General features: G+C 41.0%; 1 protein-coding gene across 1 annotated transcript in view; it reads right to left on the minus strand.

The window, feature by feature from the left end:
* GNA12 (G protein subunit alpha 12) overlaps positions 1-21,434 on the minus strand; it is a 117,131-nt gene that overhangs the window by 52,679 nt on the left and 43,018 nt on the right. The gene's annotated exons all lie outside the window — the stretch shown is intronic.

Raw genomic sequence — 21,434 nt, forward strand, 5'->3', positions numbered from 1 at the left:
AAATGAAAACTCATATTCCGTTAGCACTGGCCCCTGCCACCACTCTTGTAACCACTATTCTCTGTGGTGTCTCAATGAATTTGTTTATTCTGAGTGTTTCATATGACAAAAACCACACGGTAGATGTCCTTTCACGTTGGGCTTCTTCCACTCAACACCATGTCGTCAAGGTTCGTCCAGGCTGGAGCATGGCCCAGAGAATCACTTCTTAGGATGAAGAGTAATCCACTGTGTGGATTAACCGCATTTGCTGGATCTGTTCACCTGGTGAGGGACACCTGGGTGGCTTCCCCCTTTTGGCTGCTGAGGACACCGGTGTACAAGTATCTGTCCAAGTCTCTGCTTTCAATTCTCTGGGCACAGACCTCGCAGTAGACTTGCCAGGTCCTATGGTCAGTCTATGTTTAACTTTCTGAGGAGCCACCAAACTGTTTTTCACAGTGGTCACAACACTTTGCATTCCCACCAACAGTGTCCGAGGGCTCCTATTTCTCCACACCCTTGCCAATATTTGCTATTTTCAGAATTTTAAAATAACAGCCATTGTAGTGGGTATGAAGTGGTATCTCCTTGCAGTTAAGTAAACATTATTTCAACTTCAAAAAATAAAATAACAGACAAAAGGCAGTTTAATAAGTTATGGAAGCATTACTTAAAAAAATTCTGTCCAGGCACATTTACCTTACTTAATCTTTAAAACAAACTCAATTGTTTCTCCAACATTCAAAAAGAAAAATGAGGGAAGCGGACTTGGCCCAGTGCTTAGGGCATCCATCTACCACATGGGAGGTCCGCAGTTCAAACCCTGGGCGCCTCCTTGACCCGTGTGCAGCTGGCTCACGCGCAGTGCTGATGCGCGCAAGGAGTGCTGTGCCACGCAGGGGTGTCCCCACATAGGGGAGGCCCAGGCGCAAGGAGTGCGCCCCGTAAGGAGAGCCGCCCAGCGTGAAAGAAAGTGCAGCCTGCCCAGGAATGGCGCCGCACACACGGAGAGCTGACACAATAAGATGACGCAACAAAAAGAGACATAGATTCCCAAGCTGCTGACAACAGAAGCGGACAAAGACGACGACACAGCAAATAGACACGGAGAACAGACAAGCTGCAAGGGGGGGGATAAATAAACAAATAAATCTTTAAAAAAAAAAAAAAAGAAAGAAAAATGAGCAAAGATTAGTTAAATGACATGACCAGTCTCTTTATTAGTGAAGGAAAAAAAAAGCTTGATTATATTCCCATCTTAACCCCATATTCCTTTTTTTTTTGACCTATAGCATTGATACAGTACCTTCTTTGCCTTATAATATTATTATTTACCTTATTACAATATTACAATATTACTGTTAACTATAGTCTGTAAATTAAATTAGTTCAGGGGTTCTTTTTAAAATTTATTTTTCTCCCCCCACCCCAGTTGTCTGTTCTCTGTGTCCATTCGCTGTGTGTTCTTCTGTGACCGCTTCTATCCTTATCAGAGGCACTGAGAATCTGTGTTTCTTTTTGTTGTGTCATCTTCTTGTGTCAGCTCTCTGTGTGTGCGGTGCCATTCCTGGGCAGGCTGCACTTTCTTTCGCGCTGGGCGGCTCTACTTACGGGGCGTACTCCTTGAGCGTGGGGCTCCCCTACGAGGGGGACACCCCTGCGTGGCACGGCACTCCTTGCGTGCATCAGCACTGTGCATGGGCCAGCTGCACACGGGTCAAGGAGGTCTGGGGTTTGAACCGCGGACCTCCCATGTGGTAGGCGGACGCCCTAACCACTGGGCCAAGTCTGCTTCCCAGTTCAGGAGTTCTTAGCCTTTTTTTATTCCACAGACCCCTTCGCCAGTCAGGTGAAAACCATGGACCCTTTACTAAGTGCAACCTATACTGTGTATTACTTAATAAATATTTCACATTCACACCAACACGTCCCCACAAGAATAATGTTTTTTTGAATTTCAATTCAAGCTCATGGACCTCTTGTTAAGAACCCCCACATTAACTGTATTTTTCCAAAGTACCATGATATTCTTAATACCTTATAATAGAGGAACATTCTTGTATTTGTGTTATTAACCACAATCCTCATCTACCACCAGAATCACTGTTATAGAGTTCCTAGATTATCCTCTAACTGTCTTCCAAATAACATTACCCTCCCTAGACTACCCTTTTCAGTCACAATCACATTTATAAATCAGCAATGTTAGTTATACTCATTATAATGTATTACTATCAACTCTGTTCATTTCCACATATTTACAATCAGCCTTATTTAACATTCTACATTTATCACATTCTCGACCCACATTCTGCCTCCTACTAACGTATACTTTATAGTTTATAACTCTGTCAGTTTACTCATCATATTCAGTTCTTATCTGTGAGACCACAGAATATTCGTCCTTTTGTGTCTGGCTTATTTCACTCAACATAATATCCTCAAGGTTCATCCGTGTTGTCACGTGCTTCCCCAGTTCATTTCTTCTTACAGCTGAATAGTATTCAATTGCGTGTATATAACACATTTTGCTTATATACTCATGTGTTGACAGGCAGTTAGGTTGTTTCCTTCTTTTATCAACTGTGAATAATGCCACTATGAACTTCAATGTGCAAATATCTGTTTGTGTCCTTGCTTTCTGTTCTGAACATATTCCTGGTAGCGGATTGCCAAATCACACCGCAGTTCTATATGCAGTTTCCTGAGGATCCAACAAACCGTCTTCCACAGAGGCTGCACCATTTTACATTCCCGTCAACAGAGAAGGAGCGTTCCTATTTCTCCACATCCTCTCCAGCACTTATGGTTTTTTCTTTTCAAATAATGGCCATTCTGTAAGGCAGGAAATGTTATTGCATTGTAGTTTTGATCTGCATTTCCTTAACAGCTAGTGATGGTGAGCATCTTTTCATATGCTTTTTGGCCATTTGTAATTCTTCTTTGGAAAAATGTCTATTCAAGTCTTTTGCCCATTTTTAATTGAGTTGCTTGTCTTTTTGTTGTTGAGTTTGTGTGAGCTCTTTGTATAACACAGAAATCAAATCCTTGTAGAATATGTGGTTTCTGAAAATTTTCTCCCATTTAGTAGGCTGCCTTTTCACCTTCTTAATAAAGTCATGTGAAGCCCAAAAGGGTCTATTTTTTCTTGTGCTTTGGGTGTAAGGTCCAAGAAACCACCATCTACCACAAGATCTTGAAGATGATTCCTTACATTTCTTCTAGGAGTTTTATGGTTCTAGTTTTTTATATTTCAGTCCTTGATCTATTTCAAGTTAATTTTTGTATAAGGTGTGAAACAGAGGTCCTCTTCCTTTTAGATACTGCTATCCAGTATTCCCAGCACCATTTGTTGAATAAGGTGTTCTGACCCAGCAGGGTGGGTTTGACTGCCTTGTCAAAAATCATATGACCCTAGATGTGAGGGTCAATTTCTGAATTCTGGATTTGATTCCATTGGTCAATCTATCTGTTTGGTCTGTATCATGCTGTTTTTATCACTGTAGCTAAGTAATATGCTTAAGTCAGGAAGTAAGAGTCTTCCAGCTTCATTCTTTTTAAAGATATTTTTGGCTATTCAGGGGCCCTTACCTTTCTAGACAAATTTGGAAACTGACTTTTCAATTCTACAAAGCAGGCTGTTGGAATTTTTTTGGGGGATTGCATTAAATCTTAAGACCAATTTGGGTAGAATTTCCTTCTTAATGATACTTTGTTTTCCAATTCATGAACATGGAATGTCCTTCCATTTATTTATTTAGGTCTTCTTTGGTTTCCTTTAGCAATGTTTTGTTGTTTTCTGAATACAGGTTCTTTGTATGTCCTTGGTTAAATTTATTCCTAAATATTTGATTCTTTTAGTCACTACTGTAAATGGAATTTTTTTCTGACTTCCTCCTCAATTTTCTCATTAATAGTGTATAGAAATGCTATTGCTTTTTATGAATTAATCTTGAATCCCTACACTTTGCTGAAGTCGTCTATTAGTTTTGATGTGGATTTTTGGGGACTTTCTAAGTATAGGATTATATCATCAGCAAATTGCTAGTTTTATTTCTTCCTTTTCTATTTGGGTGCTTTTTATTTCTTTTTCTTGCTGAATTGCTCTAGCTAAAACTTCTAGCACAATACTGAGTAACAGTGGAGATAGTGGGCATCCTCGTCTTGTTCCTGATCTCAGCGAGAAAGCTTTCAATCTTTCACCACTGCGTACAATGTTAGCTGTCAGTTTTTCATATATGCACTTTACCATATTCAGAAAGTTTCCTTCTACTCCGACCTTTTGGAATGTTTTTTATCAAGGACTTTGTATTTTGTCAAATGCCTTTTCTGAATCTATTGAGATGATCAAGTGGTTTTCTTCTTCAATTTACTAATGTGGTGTATTACACCAATTGCTTTTCTAGTGCTGAACCACCCTTCCACACCTGGTATAGCTTTGTAGTAAGTTGTGAAATCAGGAAGTGTGAATCTTCCAACTCTTATTTTTCAAGATTGTTTCAGCTATTCAAGATCCCTTGCAATTCCATACGCATTTGAGGATCAGCTTTTCCATTTCTGCACAAAATGCTGCTGGAGTTTTGCTAGGGATTGCATTGAATTTGTAGATCACATTAGGCAGAAGTGACATCTTGTGAATATTAAGTCTTCTGATCCATGAACACAGGATGTCTTCCTATTTATTTAGGTCTTCTTTAAATTTCTTTTCACAATGTTTTACAGTTTTCGGTGTACAAGTCTTTCACCTGGTCGATTAAATTTATTCCTAGGTATTTAATTTTTAGATGTCACTGTCAATGTCATTGTTTTATTATTTTTTTCTTTTTTTAAATGTATGTAATTGTTTTCTTATCTCCTTTTCTGATCATTCAGTACTGATGTTTAGGAACCCAACTGACTTCTGCATTTTTCTTGTACCCTGTAACTCTGCTGAATTTATTAGTTCTAATAGCTTTATTTATTGTGGATTTTCTGGGATATTCTACATATATCTGCAAATAAGGATAATTTCACTTCCTTTCCAATTTGCATACTTTTTATTTCTTTCTCTTGCCTGACTGTCCTGGCTAGGATTTCCAGTAAAATGTTGAATAACAGTGGTGACAGGAGGCATCACTGTCTTGTTCCTGATCTTAGGGGGAAAGCTTTCAGTTCTTCACCACTGAGTATGATATTTGCTGTGGAATTTTCATAAATTCCCTTCATCATATTGATAAAGTCCTTCTGTTCCTAGTTTCATGAGTGTTTTTATCATGAAAGGATGTTGGATTTTGTCAAAAGCCTTTCCTGATCAACTGAAATGAACATGTAACATTTTCCCTTCATTCTATTAAAGTAGTATATTAAAATGACTGATTTTCTCATATTAAATCATCATTTATTCCTGGAATAAATCCCCTTTGGTCATGGTGTATAATCCTTTTAACATACTATTGGTTTGCTAGCATATGTGTTGTTGAGTATTTTTGCAACTATATTCATAAGGGATATTGGTCTATAATTTTCTTTGTTTGTATTGTCTTTTCATCTGCTTTACGGCATCAAGGCAATCCTCAAAAGAGTTCCGTCCTCTTCTGTTTTTTGGAAGAATCTGAGAAGGATTCATTTTAATCCTTCTTTAAATGTTTGGTAGAATTCACCAGTGAAGCCACCTGATCCTGGACTTTTCTTTGTTGGGAGATTTTTTGATTATCAATCTCTACTTGTTACTCATCTGTTGAGATTTTCTATTTCTTCTTGTGTCAGATCAGGTAATTTGTGTTTCTAGGAATTTGTCCATTTCATCCAGGTTTTCTAATTTGTTGGTGTAAAATTTTTCTCAGTACCCTAATTCTTTTTATTTCTTTAAGATCAGAAGAAATGTTCCTGTTTTTGTTCTTCATTTTAATTTTCTGTGTTATCTTTTTTTCTTTGTTGATCTGGCTAAAGGTTTGTCAATTTTATTATCTTTTTAAAAAAACCAACTTTTATTTTCTGGGTTCTCTCAATTGTTTTTCTATTCTGTATTTCACTTACCTCTGCTCTCATCTTTCCTATTTTATTCCTTCTTCCAACTTGGGTTTAATATGATCTTATTTTAGTTTCTTTAGGTGTGAAGTTAAGTTACTGTATTAGTCAGCCAGAGAGATGCTGATGCAAAATACCAGAAATTGGTTGGTTTTTATAAAGGGTATTTATTTGGGGTAGGAGCTTACAGATACCAGGCCATAAAGCATAGGTTACTTCCCTCACCAAAGTCTATTTTCATGTGTTGGAGCAAGATGGCTGCTGACAGCTGTGAGGGCTCAGGCTTCCTGGGTTCCTCCCTTCTAGGGTCTTGCTTCTCTCTGGGTTGAGGGTTTCTCTCTTCCCAGGGCTTGCTTCTTCCTGGGCTCAGGGTTTCTCTCTTCTTGGGGCTTGCTTCTCTTTCGTCTGTGTGCTTACTTCCAGGGGCTCCAGCTTAAGGCTTCAGCATCAAACTCCAACATCAAAAACCTGAACTCTGTCCTTTGCCATGTCTTTTATCTGTGAGTCCCCACACCCTAATGAAGTGGCCCAATCAAAGCCTAATCATAACTTAATCATACCCAGTACAGATCAGATTAATCCAATATCTATTTTTGGATTCATAACCATATCAAACTGCTATAGTTAGATAAGTGATTTTTTTCTTTTTTAATGTAGGCATTTAGAGCTATAAATTTCTCTCTGAGCACTGCCTTTGCTGCATCCCCTAAGTTTTCATTCATTTCAAGATATTTCCTAATGTCCCTTGTGATTCCTTCTTTGACCCATAGGTTGTTTAATAATGTATTATTTAATTTTTGCATATTTATACATTTTCCAGTTTTCGTTCTATTTATTTTTATCTATATCTTATGTGGTCCAAGAAGGTACTTTGCATGATTTCAATATTTTTAAATTTATTAAGATTTTATTTGTGGACTAACATACAGTCTATCCTGGAAAATGTTCAGAATGCACTTAGGAAGAATGTATACTTTGTTGGGCAGTGTTCTTTATATGTCCATTAGGTCTAACAGGTTAATGGTTTTGTTCAAGCCCTCTATTTCCTTACTGATTTTCTCCGTAGATACTCTATCAATTATTGAAAATGGTGTACTGAAGTTTCCAACAATTATTGCAGAACTACTTCTCCCCTCAAGTCTGTCAATTTTGCTTCATATATTTTAGAGCTCGTGAGGTACATATATAACTGCTATATCTTCTTGCTGGATCGAACCTTTTATCAGTATATAATATCCTTCTCTGTCTCTTTGTTTGACTTAAAGTCTATTTTGTTTGACAATAATATAGTCACTCCAATTCTCTTTTAATTACTGTTTGCATGGAATATCTTTTCCCACCCTTTTATTGCCAACCTCTCTGTATTTTTGTACCTAAAATGTCTTATAGATAACAGAGATGTATGATGCTTTTTCATCCAATCTGCCAATCTCTGCATTATGATAGGTGAGTTTAATCATTAACATTTAAAGTAATAACTGAGAAGAAATAACTTACTTCTGCCATTTAGCTACTTGTCTTAAATATTTCTGTTCCTTAATTACTCCGTTACTGTTTTTATTTGTATTTAGTTGCTTTTTTGTGTATTTTTTTTAAAAGATTTATTTTATTTGTTTCTCTCCCCATCCCTGCCCCAGTTGTCTGTTCTCTGTGTCTATTTGCTGCGTGTTCTTCTTTGTCTGCTTCTGCTGTTGTCAGTGGCACAGGTATCTGTGTTACTTTTTGTTGCGTCATCTTGTTGTGTCAGCTCTCCATGTGGGCGGCACCATTCCTGGGCAGGCTGCACTTTCTTTCGCGCTGGGTGGCTCTCCTTATGGGGCGCACTCTTTGCGCATGGGGCTCCCCTACGCGGGGGACACCCCTGTGTGGCACGGCACTCCTTGCGCTCATCAGCGCTGTGCGTTGGCGAGCTCCACACAGGTCAAGGAGGCCCGGACTTTGAACTGCACACTTCCCATGTGGTAGACAGATGCCCTATCCACTGGGCCAAGTCCGCGTCCCTGTTGTGTATCCTTTTGATTTCCTTTCCTTTTCTCCGTATTTTTAAGTTATTGTCTTAGTGGTTACCTTTGTAAAGACAAGGAACATCTTAAACTAATAATAACCTTGTTTGACTAGGACCAACTGAATTTCAGTAGTATCTCTGTCTCTCCCCATATTATTATTGCCTTAGATTAAATCTTTATACTTTGTCTGCCATTTCACAGATTTATAATGCTATTTTACACATTTACCTGTTAAGTCATGCATGTGGGGGGAAGCATTTACAAACCAAAAGCACAATATAGGATTTTATATTTACCTATGCAGTTACCTTTAACCAATGTTCTTTATTTCTTCTATGGCTTCAAGTTACTGTCTAGTGTCCTTTTATTTCTGTCTGAAGGACTCCCTTCAGCATTTGTTGTAGGACAGATCTTCTGGTAATGAACTCTTTTAGCTTTTGTTTCTCTGTAACCGTCTTACCATCTCCTTCACTTGAAAGATAATTTTGTTGGATATAGAATTCTTGGTTAACAGTTTTATTTTTCTAAGGACTTTAAATATGCCTTCCCACTGTCTCCTCGCCTCCATGTTTTCTGATGAGAAATCTGTTAATCTTATTGGGGATCCCTTTTATTTGACAAATTACTTCTCTCTTGCTATTTTCAAATTTCTCTGTGTCTTTGAATTTAGACAATTCAGAGATGGCAATTATAAAAAGGAACCAAACAGAAGTTTTCGCACTGCAAAGTACAATAATTGGTCTAAATCTTATAGAGTCTATCCTGCTTGGAACTCCTTGAGCTTCCTGGATATGCGCATTCATATATTTCATAAGATTTGGGAAATATTCAGCCATTATTTCTTCACATACTTTTTCTGTCCTTTTTTTATCTTTTGCCCTTTAGGGATTCTGATGATGTGTACACTGTTATGCTTGATGGTATCCCACTGGCCCTCAGGCTCTGTTAGTTTTTCTTCATTTTTTCGTTGTGCTGCTCTCACTAGACAGTTTCTAGCATCTTATCCTCAAGTTAACCGATCCTTTCTTCTGCCTGTTTAAATCTGAGTTTGAATCTAATGAGTTTTTCATTTCAATTATTGTACTTTGCAGCACCAAAACTTCTGTTTGGTTCTTTTTTTATAATTGCTATCTCTTTATTTTGTTTGACAGTATTTTCCTAATTTCCTTTAGTTCTTTTTTTTTAAAATTTAATTAATTAATTAATTAATTTATTTATTTATTTAATTCCCCTCCCCTCCCCCGGTTGTCTGTTTTCTGTGTCTTTTTGCTGCATCTTGTTTCTTGTTTCTTTGTCCGCTTCTGTTGTCGTCAGCGGCACTGGAAGTGTGGGCGGCACCATTCCTCGGCAGGCTGCTCCCTCCTTCGCGCTGGGCGGCTCTCCTTATGGGTACACTCCTTGCGCGTGGGGCTCCCCTACGCGGGGGACACCCCTGCGTGGCACGGCACTCCTTGCGCGCATCAGCACTGCGCATGGGCCAGCTCCACACGGGTCAAGGAGGCCTGGGGCTTGAACCGCGGGCCTCCCATGTGGTAGACGGACGCCCTAACCACTGGGCCAAAGTCCGTTTCCCTCCTTTAGTTCTTTATATATGGATTCCTTTAGTTCACTGAACATATTTAAGATGGTTGATTTAAAGCCTTTGACTAGTATTTCCAATGTGTGAGCTTCCTTGGGCATGGTTTTAGACATTCTGAGTATTATGCTATTGAAACTCTGGAAATTCAGTCTTTCAATCCTGAGATTGCAAGGGCATTTGTTTGTTTTTGTTGATGGTGTTGTTGAGGAGGGAGCCATCAATATATGTGACTTCCCCAAGTTATTTCTGCTTCCAAACAGGGAATGGAAAGTGTCCAGAGGATAGTGTAAGAAAAGGACCACCTCTTTAATACTCCCTGCCACATTTTCTTGAGGGGTGTTGGAATAATGGCCACCTATTGAGTTGGCCACCCAGCAATCTGAAGTAGCTGATCCAAAGCAGTAATGAGCAATCATACCATACACCCCAACCCTGGATTTTGAAGAATGAGGTCATTATAGCCCACCTTGGCACCAGCAAGCTGCTTCAGAATGCACTGCTATCTAACACATGGCTAGGGAATGAAGGGATGGGACCTGCTGCATGGAGGGTGGGATTCACCAGTATTTACTGTAATTTACTGGCCTCTTCCTCCAGCTCTTCCCTGTTCCAAAACAGCTGATTTAGACAGTCCCTGCCAGTTTTATAGTTGTTTTGGTGGAAGGACTGATTTCTGGATCTTTCGACTTTGCTATCTTCCCATATCCTATGGGTTTTCTTTTAAAATAATTTTTAATCTAATACCCTGATTTCAAAACTCTTGGGAGGGGGGGTGTAGGGTGTGGTAGGATAAAGGAACACCCATTTTAATTATAAAGATACTCTCATTCCAACATCTGAAAATGACACAGATCTGGCAATGTAGCTGTTTTAGTTTGCCAACAGAAGAGGCCTTCTCACCAAAGTCAGTCACTATTGATGCTGGGTTTGTTGCCACCTGGTGAGACAAGATGGCCACCAATCTCTGCAGAGGTCTCTGCCTTCGCCTTCAGAATCTACTGTTTCTTGGAGCTCAGCTGTGAGCAACAGGCACAGGGTTTATCTCCTTCTAGGCCTCAGCTCTTTGAGTCTCTCAGGGGCTTCTGTTTTCCTGCATTCCTCTCTCTCACATGGCAGAATCAAACAGGGCAGCCCTCTTTTCTTGTGTTTGTCTGTATGTCTATTTACATCAGTCCCAGCAAGGGGGCTGAGACCGAACCTGAGTCATGCCTCGGTGATGGTGACGTAGTCCAATCCAAGGCCCTAAATCGATCTCATCAAGTAATCTAATAAAAGGCCCTCAAGTGAATTTAATACAATCAAGGTTATCACACTCAGAGTAATAGATTAGTTTACAAACATAATCTTTCTCTTTTTGGGATTCATAAAGTAATCTCAAACTGCCACAGCTGCCAAAACCATAATAAAACTTCTATCCTCTCCTGACAGAAATAAAGAAACACAGAGGACTGGAGAGAGCTGCAGGGAAAAAGAGGCTGGCTAATTACCATTGGAAAAGGTGGTAGGAGAGCACTGGGAAGGCAGGAAAGAAAATACAATCACTGTGGAAGCTGACTTCTTGGCGAAGAAAGGCTCATAAATAACCACAAGGATTTACTTCAAGATCTTAAACTCACAAGAAAGGAAAAAGAAAATGTTGATAAAACTTTGAGGCATTCCAGGAGACCCCAGCAAAGATGTTTTCAAACTTCAGAAGATGAGGGCCTCTTCCAATCTCTTGACCTACTTTACTAAATAGTAAACCACAACTGCATTTACACTCACAAGGAACTACTCAAGGAAGGAATGCAGACACGAAAGCCAAGCTACATCACCTGAGCCGGAACTCTGCCAAAGATTCACCGGGACATACTTGTTCAATTGTTAGTACTGGTCAGCTAGAAAGTTTTAATGAAAATATATTTTTTTTTTAAAGAAAGAAAAAAAGGGCAAAAACAAGTTAATAAGTCAACCCAAGCTTTCCTAAAAACACCTAGGATAGGGCAGTCCTTGTTTTTTTCCCTATATGCTTCTTTCATTAGCGTCAACTCGGTTTTTCAGAATCTGATTTCCACTCATGGATTTTATCACCCATCAATGCCTTCCTCCCTCCCCATTTCCTGTAACCTTCTTCTTTCACTAGAAACCACCTAAGTGAAAAATCTAAATTCCTCCATGATAGTCTGACCAACAACTTGTCACTCACGCAGAGTTACAGCTAAATTCTGATCATTTATCCACTCGCTGTGTAATACATGTAATCCATTTTAAGCATTTAAACCTAGAGCCTGAAGAGAAGGAAGTGTTGTGAGCAAAAACTCCATCACCAGGAAGGAAGGGACAGCATGGGGGAGGGACGGTCTGCTCAAGAGACCTTCCCTGACCACCCCATTAACCCCCCAGGGCCCCTCTGCTCATTCTCTCCCAGTTCTCTCCCATTCTCTCATTTTCCTTTAATATACACAACACGCGCACACAGGCACAAGTACACACACAAACAGATCGTCTGTTTCCCCTCATCAGAAAGTAAGCTCCGCAAGGGAAAGGTCTTCTATCTGTTTTGCTCACTGCTATTTCCCCAGCACTCCGGAGAGTGCTTGGCACAAAGGGGATACTCAGTATTTGTTGAATAAATGAATGAACTCCATATAACAGAAATAGCCAAACAAGACAGAATATCCAGTTCTGATTTGTCTCCATTAACCCCAAGAATATCTCACAGTAAGTTAGGTTGTGTGTTGTTAAATTTTCCCATTCGACTAAGGAGAGTTGACCACCTCTGTTCTCCCTAGCTTGGTGTCAACAGCCAATCATGGACTCACTAGGTTACCCTGAGAGGCAAGAAAGGGCTGCCGCAGAGGCTGCAGGGTGGCTGCCCAGCCCATCTCTCCCTTCTCCTTAGCAACAGTGTGTGCAGCTAGGAGGCGGCACCCTGCAGTCTCCTTTCAGGTGTGCACGAGGCTAGGTCCCAGGCAAGGAGACTTAGGTGCAAGTGCCGCAAGGTGCTTCCAGGAAGCTGCGCTCCCCAGGGAGGGGGTGGGCTCGTCTTCCCAGACGCCCCCTCTTCCATCTGGCTGGAGCGCAGCCTGACAGCTGGCCCTGCTAACAGGGCCCCTGCCACAGGCCGCAGGGAAGGGCGCAGGCACAGGCGTGTCGTCCCTGGACTGGCTCTCCCTGAACTTCTTCCACAGGAGAGGAAAACAAGCTCTTACACAGCCACTGCTATTTGTAACTTAATTGTAATAGATACAAACACCCAGAAACACTGTCTTCTACAAACAGCTGGAAACCACTATAGTCTAGAAGGAGAAGTCTTTGAAATGTCCCAAATTGCAGCACAAAAAAATCAGATGCTGAGGCATCTTCCTCCTCATCACTTTTTGGGGAATTGCTTTCTTTCTATAGTCTAAAACCTCGGATTACCGTATTTTTAAAAACCAAGGATTTTTGTATCATAATGTATCTTAATAGCAGAGGAAAGAGAATAAAGAATAAGGAAAAGTATCACACCTCTACAAGGATTACAACTAATGGTGACCTCAGTAAAACTGGTTGGGCAAGGAGACGCCTGGGCTAATGACGAGTGCTCAGCTACTGGGGAGACCCTACGCGAACCCCAAACAGCCTGAGAGCTGCTTCAGCACTTACTGCTAATCGACCAGCTACCATTGAACTGCACCCTGGGGATCTAAAAGTACCAGCCGATCATATGCAGATTCCTTTCCAAGGAGGACATGAGAAAATGAGGAAGAGATAAAATGCTTAATCACAGTCATATCTCATAAAACGAAACCTCATATTCTCTTTTTGATATTTAGCATTACTATAGTAACTTCTTGGCTTTTGTTACAAAAATATTACAATATTATTGTCAACTATAGTCTATAAATTACATTAGCTATATTTTCAAGTATCACCATATTCTTAACACCCTGTAGAACATTCCTGTATTTATATTAACCACAATCCTCATCTACTGCCAAAATCACTGCTATACATTCCCTAGCTATACATTCCCTAGATTATCCTCCAGCTGCCACCAACAGCATTAACCTCCCTAGACTACCTGTTTCAGCCAAAATCACATCCATAAATCAGTAGTGTTACATTCATTATAATGTGCTACCACCACACATCCTCTTGTTTTTCCTCTACATAAAAAGTCATCTTGCAAGTATAAACATAAGTTCTCCTAAGTCTCTGTGACAGTCTAAAGTTCTTTCGTGAATCTCAAAAAGAAAAAGATTATGTTCTTGAACTAATCCATTCCTGTGGATGTGGGGCCCTTTTGATTGGACTATACCAGTGATGCATGAGCTAGCTTGGATCTCCATCCTTTTGCTGGGTCTGATACAAATGGAGACAAAGAGAAAGGACTGCTATTTTTGACCCTGGCAGTTGAAAGAGGACTCAAGGACTGCTAGCAGCCAAAGCTTAAGCACGAAGCCCCCAAGAGGCTGGGCCCATGGAGCAGCTCAAGGCTGAAGAGACGAGCCATAGGCCTGATAGCTCACAACCGAAGTTGGGGAGAAAGCAGAGCAGCTGAGAGAGAGGACAGGAAAGATACAAGCCCTATGCCTGGCTGCCCACAGGAGATGGAATATTCCGGAGGGGAAAGCAGGGACCTTGGCAGAGATGGGTAGCCATCTTCACCACGTGGCAGGCCTCCAGGGAGCTGACTTTGGTGAGAAAGCATCTTTTTTTAAAAAAGATTTTATTTATTTATTTATTTATTTATATTTATCTATCTCCCCTTCCCCCCCCAGTTGTCTGTACTCTGTGTCTACTTTGCTGGGTCTTCTTTTGTCCGCTTCTGTTGTTGTCAGCGGCACAGGAATCTGTGTTTCTTTTTGTTGCGTCATCTTGTTGTGTCAGCTCTCCGTGTGTGCGGCGCCATTCCTGGGCAGGCTGCACTTTCTTTCGCGCTGGGCGGCTCTCCTTCCGGGGCGCACTCCTTGCACATGGGACTCCCCAGCGTGGGGAGACCCCTGCGTGGCATGGCACTCCTTGTGCGCATCAGCACTGCGCATGGGCTAGCTGCACATGGGTCAAGGAAGCCCGGGGATTGAACCACGGACCTCCCATGTGGTAGATGGACCCCTAACCACTGGGCCAAGTCTGCCGCCTGAGAAAGCATCTTTAATGATGCCTGGATTTGGTCACAACATGGCTTTGGAACTGTAACCTTTTACCCTAAATAAAATCCTCACTATAAAAGCCAACCCATTTCAGGTAATTTGCATTGGCAGCCCTTTGGCAAACTAAGAGAGTCTCCAAATCCATCTTCCAAAGTAAGAAAAAGAGAGATATTTCCAAAAAATCACAGTGTCTGCCACTTAAATAAGAATAAAAAGGATGTAAAAAATAATTCACAATTCAGTGATTTTTATTTTTATTTTTAAACATCCAAGTATCACTGGAGAGGAAAAGCAAAGAGATTATGCTCTCTGTGCACATCAGGGCCTCCTCAATTCTGAACCGGACAAATGGTTGGCTCATCACTGGACAACAGGAAGTCAACATCACTGGACAAGAGGAAGTCAAGAGAGGGTTCTAACACAGGTACAAAGCTCTGGGGATAATTACCCACTCACTCCCTTCGACAAGGAGAGATGTCTGATCCAACTCCAAAAACGAAGTTAAGTTTAGTTGATTAGCACCATTTCAGGTGCACATTATGTAAAGCAAAAACTGATTCCATTTATGCAGGGAAGTTTATACCTATTAATTTTCGCAGCTGCTCACAAAGCCATGTTGGGAGGAAAGAAGGATGATGAAAATAACAGTGATATAATAACAAACCTATGCATCCACTACACAACAAACAACAAGCAGAGTTGTTCAAAAGATTAGCCAGGAAAAAAACCAGTAGAAGGACATAAGACTTGAGGTGAGGCGTCCGACAAACCGCCCTAGGTCAAGTCCTCCCGGCTTCATGCCTGGACTTTTAAGCAAGCCACTGACTGGCTCTCCCTCCAGTCTCACCCCCTCAGGCCATTTTTTATACCACTGGCAATGATTCCTGGAAACAACTGAAAATCCGAAGTTATTCTTTTTCAACACCTTGTGGGGTCTTTGCCCACAGGACAATGACCAGCTCATAAGCATGGCTATATAGCCACCCCTCTCCCGCCAGGCCCCTCCCTCTCCCCACCTGTGCAGCATACAGATGCAGTTCCCATTTCTGCAGGGTTGGAGAATTAACCCAAGCCGAGGCCGGCGCACGTGTAGCATTTCCCTGGTCAGTGATTAATTCCGAGGGTCGCAGTGATTGGTCTCCTCCTTGCTCTGGGTGAGACCTTGCCCTGCTGCTGCCATTCTGCAACCACAGCGCAGCCAGGCCCAAAAATGAGCGAGCACAGAAAAGTGTGTTAAGCCAAGAAAACAGCACAGAAACAGTTAAACTGCACCCAAAGCCCCCACCATTCCCTGGACTTTTACAGTATTGAGCCAATAAAGTCCCTGCTTACGGCACTGTTCCCTGCAGTTAGCTGAGAGCACACAGAAGGTGCAAGGCCACTCACGCTCCTGCCTGGTGCTCCAGTCCCAGCACCAACTGCTCTCCCAGGCCTGCTGAAACTCTGCAGCTGCCACGTGCTTTCACCCTCTGCCACCCAACCCCCTAACTGTCCTCCTGGCCACTTCCTACTCAAGCTTTAGAAAAGCACTTCCAAAAACATCTGCCTCGATCCCTTCCTCCCAGGTAGAATCACCCACTTGTCCCCTTTATGTCTAATGGAGTCAGCGTATTTATATTTAACACACTGTATTTACAATTATTGGATTGCACGTCAGTCTTTCTGTCCCAGCTCTTTGAGGAACTGGGGGCTTGGCCTTCCCAGCCCTGAGCACAGTGCCAGGAGCAGGGAAAGGCTCACTCAATGGACGCCTGTCACCCTGCATGGCAGAAGGACGCAGACGTACAAAGTGGAGGGTCACTATCAGAGCAGGAGTGATAAACAAAGGCAACAGTGTGGCTAGATCCCTAAATGGAAAGGGGTAAGAGGAAGCAGATAAATCATGGAAACACTGTCAATATGTTGTGTCAGAAGCACATTAATGAAAATTTGCAAGATGTGTTTTAAAAATTCCAAATCCTCGTTGATAAAAAAAGGGGCATAGAAATAGACAGTACTCATATCAGCTATTCTCGTGGCAAAAACCTCTCTGGTTAGTATCCTGCTATGTCTTCAGTAAATGATATTTATTAATGATATTAATGAAAAGATGTGGTGCAGAGTTACATCACACCCTGCATGTAAAAGAGACACACATCAGTGAATCTGTAGCAGCGAGTGGTTCATAAGGAAACGGGTGGCGCGACCTCCTCCTGAGAGAGGAGAAAGGATGGTGACAAGGGAAGCCCTGGACGCCTCTTTCTCTTCCTCCATTTCTGCTTCTGTCCCTGACTGGAGTGGGAAGAGAAGCTAGCACTGTCCCTGGTGGACGGCACTTCTCCAGGCAGCTGCGCTCTGGCCACTAGAGACTGTGCAAGACTAGACAGCTCGCCGGGGGCCGGGGGGGGGACACAAGTTGCTGAAACATCACCCTGGGAAGGTTTCTGACATGAAGAAAAAGATTTGAAGAGAAGAAAACCAGGGTCCTACTGAAGGGGGCAGGGAGGGGACACTGACACCATTGGATTAAGATGCTTATGATCTTTAGACTTTGTTGTAATTGCATATCTTGACAATTAGTATTATTAAGGGTCTACTATCCAGGTATTTTAATAAAATGGTCTATAAATTTCTTTTTATAAGAAAGAATCAAAAAGCACCAAGTATAATAACAAACCTATGCACCCACTACACAATAAACAAAAAAAATTAGTGCTGTAATCCTTGCTCTAGGTTATCATAGTCTTTAAGATATAAAATTAAAAACTGTTTAAACCTTAATATATATATAAAATTGATTTCAACAGTTTGCTTTTCAGGCAGCCCATCATAGGAAAGCCTTGCTGCTTGAGGCACAAGATCAAACAAAGGCCACCTGCTGATCCATCTAGTTGTGCCCTTGCCCTAATCAAACGTCACTTTTACACCTCAATTAAAAGCTCTCTGGGGACAGGACCCATTTGCAGTCTTACTCACTACTGTACCCCAGCATAGAGCTCAGTGTCTAGCACACAGAAGGTGTTCCATATATGTTTAATGAATGAATGGATGATGCATACAGGGAGAAAAATGCAGACTAGCCTTTACGCCCAAGTTTCCCATTGTGATTACCAGGAAGATGTGCCCTTCAACTAGCCACATACCTCTCTGAGCTTATTTCCATATCTGTAAAAATAAGAGTGCCTAAGTAACTAAACTCAGGTCCCTTCCAGCTCTACAACACAGTACCCACTGGAGTAGGCACAAGACAAAAGTCTGACAAAACCATCCCACCACATGAATATCCTAGGTAGAACACTTATCACAATCAGTTACAAAAAATCATCTCTGGATGTTTATATTTCCTGCTTTGGTCAATTCTCAATTAACAACAGCAATTTCCATTCAAGCTCTGAATGGACTAGAACCTTCATTACCAGACCATGTGTAGATGAGTGTGGGAGGAAAGGGGCTTCAACCCAAATTCCACACTTAGATATTAATTCTTATTCCCTGATTGTTTCTAATATCCCTATCCTTGAAAAGATGAAATTTTCTTTTTATGCCAATCACATCTATTTCTTTGACTCTTTCACTTTATTTTTAAAGCAAACTTGAGAAAGAATGTGAAAATGAAAAAAGGTTAATAAAAATGCCATTCTCAAGTTCCACGAATGATATTAAAATTAGTGGGCGAACACTCTAAACCATACTCAGCATGTAAATGCATTACATTCCCCCCAGCGTGGGACATGACTCCCAGGGATGAGCCTCCCTGGCGCCGAGGGGTTACTACCAAGCATCAACTGGTCAACTCAGATCAGAAGACTATCTCAGCCCACATTTAGGATCATGTGTTAAAAAACTGCTTTTTGACCTTGAATAAAAGGGGGAAATGGCAAAGACAAATGGGTCTATATGGCTAAGGGCCTTCAAAAAATAGTCAGGAGGTCATCAGAGGGGTCACGCTTACACACTCCTCAGGAGGACCCCAGAAACAGCCAAAGTGGATACAACCCCAGGTACTGGTTCTCCTGAGGGCTATGGAGACCCACAGGGATATGGTCATGGCAGATAGCTCTGGAGTTCGTACCATGTCAGTGGGCCCTACTTTGGAATTTGTGTCCCTGAGTGTGATGGAGTTAGACTCAGATGTGACCTTTCTACACATGTCTCTTCTGTCACTTCTACTGAACCTTTGGTTAGTGCTAGGGTTGGTGTATACTCAGGAAACTTGAATCTCTGGACTGTTCACGTGCCAGCTGGGCTCTGAGACTCAGCAGAGTTGCAACTCCTACTCTCTGGTTCGTTGGACTTACACAGGTCAGCTAACAGGGAGGTGAAGATGGTCAACCACCACACCAGGAAACTGAGATTACCTACAAATGCAAGCAGGGAATTGCATCCATCATCCACTTGGAATATAAGCCCCCTCTTGATCTAGAGATGGAGTGGACATCACCATCCCAGGGCCCACAGAATCAAGGAATAAAATATGGAGTAGAGTGGATTTACTGATATTCTACTATAAAACTACTGTGACTACTAATAGAAGAAACTGTATCATTGATGGGGAGAAAATGGCCACAGTAGTTGCTTAGGGCAGGGAGTAGAAGATGAGATGTGATGAGGGGGCATTTTTGGGAGTTGGAGTTGTCTTAAATGATATTGCAGGGTCAGATGCTGGACAGTATATATCCTGCCATAACCCACTGAATATACTGGGGGAGAGTGTGAACTACAGGGTAAACTATTATCCACGTGGTGCAGCAGCGCTTCAAAATGTGTTTGCCAAGTGCGATGAATGTGCCACAATGATGGGGGAGGCTGTTGGTGTGGGAGGAGTGGGGGGGGATGGGGGGTATATGGGAACCTTTTATGTTTTTTATAATGTAACCTTTTTTGTGATGTATGTATTTTCAAAAAAAGACAATTTACAAAATTGATGGGGGTGGGAGAGTGGGGTGTGGGTTATATGGGAACCTCATGTTTTTCTAATATAACATTCTATGTGATCTATTAACTTTAATAAAAAAAAGTGTTATTTAAAAAAAAAATTAGTGGGCAAAAGCTTGAGGAGAAACAGGATAGATGCATAGTCTCAAAGTATCTCCCTCAAGATACTGATTAACAACATAGAGAAAAACAGTAACTTTACAATGGAGAAATCTGGCAAACACCGCCTTCACTGAATGATAAAGGCTACCATCCTCAGTAATCAGATGAAATGTAGCATGTGCCCGCTGAGAAAGGGACAACGTCACTTTCGTGGTTTTCTTGCCAAAAATGCATCACCTCAATCTAATCAAGAGAAAACATCAAATAAACCCAAACACAGGTACACTATATAAAATAACAGACCAGTACTCTTTAAAAGTGCCAAAGTCATAAAAAACAAGGAGAGACAGAGAACTAACATCACTGATTGGAGGAGACCAAGAAGATGGACTAAATGTAATGTGGAATCCCAGATTGGATCCTAGAATGGAAAAAGGACATTCGAGGGGAAATTGGTTAAATTTCAATAAGAGCTATAGTTTAATTAATAGTATTGTACCAGTTGTAATTTCCTGATTTTGATAAGGGCAATATGGTGGTATAAACTGTTAACACTAGGAATAACTGTGTAAAGAGTACACAGGAACCAGGATTATAAGGCAACGCATATGCGATCTCCACCAGTGAATGAGAAAACTACCTGTAACTCAGGAGACAACAATAGGCAAGGGCAAGACAGGCCATTTCCCAGAAGAGTAAACACATATAACCAATGAATATAATCAGGGAAATCTCAAACCATAATGAGACGCAATGAAACATTTTTCAAGTCTGATAATATTAAATCTTGGCAAGAACGAGGAAGCAACGGGAACTCTGCTTTGAAAAATAATTTAGCAATATCTTGTACATATGAAGATGCACATGCCCTATGACCCAGCAATTCTACTCCAAGAGAAACTCCAGGTCCATCTGGAGATATGCAAGAAAGAGTACAGCAATTTCATTTGTAATATCAAAATATGGAAGACAATTCAAAAGGACACCAGTGAGAGAATGGATGAATCAGAGAATAGCCATACAGTGGAATACTGTATGTCAGTGAAAATGACAGAACCACAGCTACAAACATCATGAGAATAAATCTCATAATGTCAGTGGAAACACTCAAAGAAGAATACATACAGTATACCATTAATATGAAATTTGAAAACAGGTAAAACTCAAGATTGCACTGTTTAAAAACAAAGCCATACTATAGCAAAACTAGAAATAAAGGGGTCCTGGTTACTTGGGGAAAATGGATATGCGAGCCTGTGGCATCTCTGCACACGCTGGGTGGGCTTTAATATCAGCTCTTGACATCTACTCTAGTGATAGGATAAATATGACACTTCTCTTTGTATACAGTTAATATTGAATGTAATAAAAAAAGCAAAAAGGCGAAACACTCAAACTTTTCTATATATAGACTCATATCCTACATCAATAGCCTTTTTGAAACTTTCAGATCTGAAAATGGAAGGAAAGAATTCAAAGGGAATAACTTGGAAGAGTCCAGATAAACTTATCAAGATGGTGATCTGAAAACATTAATTAGTTGTTAGCATTCATACATCACAAGCTGGAAAGTTATGTTAAGGGACAATAATTCTCTACTGTGAATAAGATCTTCTAAAGAATTTTATTTTCTTGAGTTGCATCAATCTTTAATATTTTAAGCAACCATCTTATTCCTTGAACAAAACATTTATCTAGCTGGAATGAATTAATTTTGCTCCCTCTTGA

This window comes from Dasypus novemcinctus, chromosome 23 (genome assembly GCF_030445035.2).
Source record: "Dasypus novemcinctus isolate mDasNov1 chromosome 23, mDasNov1.1.hap2, whole genome shotgun sequence".
In the NCBI taxonomy this organism is placed as follows: Eukaryota; Metazoa; Chordata; class Mammalia; order Cingulata; family Dasypodidae; genus Dasypus; species Dasypus novemcinctus.